The 4,113-nt window shown below is 38.4% G+C and overlaps 1 pseudogene; it reads right to left on the bottom strand.

Moving 5' to 3' along the window:
* Positions 1–861: 861 nt before the first annotated feature.
* On the bottom strand, positions 862–3,953 carry LOC106521596 (metastasis suppressor protein 1 pseudogene; annotated as a pseudogene).
* Positions 3,954–4,113: the final 160 nt, after the last annotated feature.

Here is a 4,113-nt window from a genome sequence, read left to right as displayed (position 1 = left end):
TTTCTGTAAGAATAATATTTAATAAAGTAAAAATATTTTGAAAAGTACAAAAGTTAGAAGTCCAATCTCTGCAGAATGAGCTGAACGTTATGATAGAAATGGTTAATATAACACAAAATTTGCACAAGTAGTTAGATTGTATTAGATGTTTTGTTTATTGTTTACTTAGTTCATTTTTGCATGTGGAGCATTTGAATTTTTCAACCAGACCTGAAGTCTTAAACGCACCACGTCTTTCATTCAATATGCTTGGATAAGAGCGCCCCCTTGTGGCTATAATGAGGCACAACCTTTGTTCATGGCACTGAAATCCACATGAACTGATGTAAATAATTTTAGCACCCATTTCAAACTWAATAGTCGTATTTTTTCTTAAACCAGTAAGGTCATATTTATTTTTTATATTCAAACGTTTTAGAATAAAAGAGGTTGTATGTTTTATTGATTGTATAAAGAAACAATAGAATCAAAGTACTGTATAAACTACAGCCTGTTTACTTTGTAGAGGTTACTTGGAGACAAAATGTACAGARTTACTACTAAAAAGAATTTGACTTGATATTAACTTTGGACCTTTACATATATATATAAAAACACAAAATGGATTATGAAATTACTTTTTATTTTCCATGTGTCAAATCCTAGCACCCCTATTCTACCCTTTCACCTCCATTATCTGTCTGTCAGTAATACCAGGCAGTGTGTGTAAATGTTCCTCCATCCTCCACAGCTTTAGAGTTTTCTCTGTTGAGGAATGCCTTTTTCACATCACACCTTATATAAAGGGTGTGGTCTACATAAGCAAAAACCTAAACCTAAAGAAAAAATAAATAAAAATAAAGGAAAAAACAAAACAGCAAATCAAGGCAAATTGAATATTCTTTTTATTGAATTAATAAAGCTGTGGTGACAAAGAAAATTTTGTCTTGTGAAACAAATTTACGATACAAGAACTGACAGAGAGGTCAACTCTCTTCTGGGGGAAAAATKAACTAAACTAGAAAACAAGATTAACTGTTTGAAACATCACAAACTAAAAGATTCTTATTCATACAACATACTGASATTTAGGAATATAATCTAATATATTTATATACGTATATATATGTATTTAAGATTTACATGTGGGCACTATAGGGTGAGAGTATGTTTTCGACGTGCGGATGGAAAAATAAACAGATTAAGATACCCTCAGATTCAGGAAACTGTTCAAACAAATGTGATTTTTATAGYTTACTCTCCTTCAGTCAGCCCAAAAATATGTGTACAAACACAAAGCAGTCAAGATATTTTTACGCTTTCAGAAGAAAAATGTAGTTTTGTATAAAACCTGTACTGATAATACTGAACTTCACTGAGGATAATAGTGTCTGTGTGAAATGAGGAACTTCAGCTACTCGTATGAGAACAGATAAACTCTCTTATTCTTAGAAGTAAAAAAATAGAGAAAGGCTGAGACAGATATTAAAWCACAGAAAAGAAAATAAATTAGAAAACGTGAGTTCCCAGACTAAGTTATTTAGCAGTTAGTTAATATTTACACTTTCATACAACACGTAGTAGCCACGGTCYCACAGTGCTCCAACTGAAACGCAAATCACAAGAAGAGACGATGACTCAGTGATTTATTGTAGCTTATAGTCGAACGCTGCTGCCTCTGGACCGATCTCACATCCCAAAAATACTAACACTGTTCAAATTAAAATAAAAAATAAACTGAAATTTACCTAGAATGTTGTWGTTTTTTAAGGGTTTTGTACAACGGTGTATTAAGGCCACACAACATTTAAAYAATTGTTTTAAAGTCCTGCTACTGATAATAATTTGATGCCTGTGTATTAAAAGATGAACTATTTCTTTATYTGTAAAGCCGATACCAAAGTATAACTTTATAAGATGCTCAACATTCCTCATTTTAATGCAGTGGTAAGACTGAGTTTTTATATCATGAATTTATTCTCGTAATATTAAATCTTTGCTCTTGTAATTAATATATATAAATCATTATCGTAGTGTGGCCCTAATATTCCGTTGTAGTTTAGATGGGATTTCCCGGTTTTTAGGGTAACTATCTGGACCTTCAGTGGCGTTACAGAAAAGTTGCATGTGATCACAAAAACACAAGTTAAAAAACAAACAAAACAAAAAACTAAGTGTCAACTTTGAACTGGTAACTTTTACAACATCAAAAAATAGTTTCTCATTATCTTCTATAAAAGTTTAATAACATATTTATACATAAAAACTTCAACTACTTGTGTTTTAATGCGGCACGTTTAGTCTTAGTTATACTATAAAGAAAGAAAAAGAAATCAGCAGGTTGTAAATAGTTAAATGTAAGAAAGTCCCACTAAGGGTCCACAAAGCTCAACATTTAGATCAGCAGAATAAACGTGTTTCACAGGAAAGGAAAGAGTGGAGGACTAAACCAAACCACGTCAGTGTAGAGTCACGTAAGGATCATTTAAACMTGTTTAAAGAGGTGAAACTAAATTTGGTTCTCTGAAAGAGTCGGTTGAGGAAAAGCAGCAAACGTGTGAAGAATCAGAAAGCACCAACACACTCCTCAAGCTGAGATGTGCAAAATTATTTACAAATTACCTAAATACCAAAACTAMTGAGYGTACCTCTTATTTTACTGTAGGCTCCAGCTACTCAAACAWAGGAAACTGGGCTCCTTCCACCTGTAGGAGCTCTCTGTTGGTCATTGTCCAGGTCCACGCTGGCTCTGTGAGACTGATCCGAACCGGACTTTTGTCCGTGTCACGTCTTCCTCTAGCCAGAACAGAAGTCTGTACGGTTCAAACATTCCCAAAAGGTGTGTTTTAAAAAGCCAGCCGACGGTCTCAGCGGCTCTTATAATACCTGAATATCCTTGTCGGTGCTCAGAGTGGTTTCTGCCACCGAGTGCTAACTTGAACAAGACGCTCCAATAAAGTCCAAATCCACTGAGAGAAGACGCAGTGGTTACTTTACTCAGGAGAAAGAACACATTGTCCAACCTGGTCAGAGATACGGTGTGGTTTTTTTTTTTGTTTTTTTTTTGGTTTCTTCTGAAATAAACCTGCATGTGTTACATGTGTTAGTGTTGACGCTGCTGTAGAATTCTTTACATTTACAAGAACACATTCTGAACTGCCTCCATACGCTGTGGGCCTGCAGAACAGCTTTAGTCTGAGGGTCTCATTTAAAAACCACCACAAGGGGGCCTCAGAGCCTCTTATCACTGATCCAGTTTCTACATTAGAAATGTGCAGCTGTTTGTTGTTTTTGTTGTCGTCAGCTTCTCACAGGATGGACATGTTACATGTAGACTAAATACAGCAGATTTCCCTGATGAACAAAAAAATGTGTATTTTTGAATTGCACTCAAATGGAACAAACTTTTTTCCCCAAAGCTTTTGATCAAATTGACAAACACTTGGCAGAACRAGCCCCGCCTCCATAATAAGAGGTCACATGCTTCTTGTGACCCCGCCCCCTGCCTGTCGGATGATGTCATCACGCGATGAGTGGTGCGGAGCGATCGTTGGTGAGGGTTCTCTTGAGTTTCACTCCCTTACGGATGGCCACCAGCATGTTTTCTTCCTCGTCTCCTCCTCCTCCTCCTCCCTGCTGGTGCTGTTGGGTCAGCTGGTCGGGCAGGGGGACGGTGGGTGGGTTGGTGGAGGCTTGGCCGCTCCAGGACGCCACGGGAATCATACCAACGTCCTCGTGTCCTGAAAACGTCGGGGGAGCTGAGCTGAACTCCCCGCCCCCCACCTCCTCGGCACTCCTGACCCCGTTCAGAGCTGCCGACACGTCGGGCACCACGGGGGGTTTCACGGGCACCACGGGGGTACGAATGGGAATGGGACCGGCACCCACGGAGCCTGAGCGGCGGGCCGAAGGTTTGGACGAAGGGGTGCGGCGAATGGTGGCCACGCCTGGGGTGAYAATGATTGGACCGTGGCCTGCAGGAAAGAGAAGAAAGGCATTATGGGAGCTGGAGGGAAAAAAAACCCTAGCAGTGCACGACTGCTCTTCTTCTGAATAAAAGAAAATTATTTTACACCGTTTTTTACACTTAAATTAAAAATATTTGACCAAAGGAAAATCGGAGCAGGACTAGAG

This window comes from Austrofundulus limnaeus, unplaced genomic scaffold, assembly GCF_001266775.1.
Source record: "Austrofundulus limnaeus strain Quisiro unplaced genomic scaffold, Austrofundulus_limnaeus-1.0 Scaffold112, whole genome shotgun sequence".
NCBI lineage: Eukaryota > Metazoa > Chordata > Actinopteri > Cyprinodontiformes > Rivulidae > Austrofundulus > Austrofundulus limnaeus.
The sequence above is the reverse complement of the archived record's forward strand: the minus strand, read 5'-3'. Positions and strand labels throughout refer to the sequence as shown.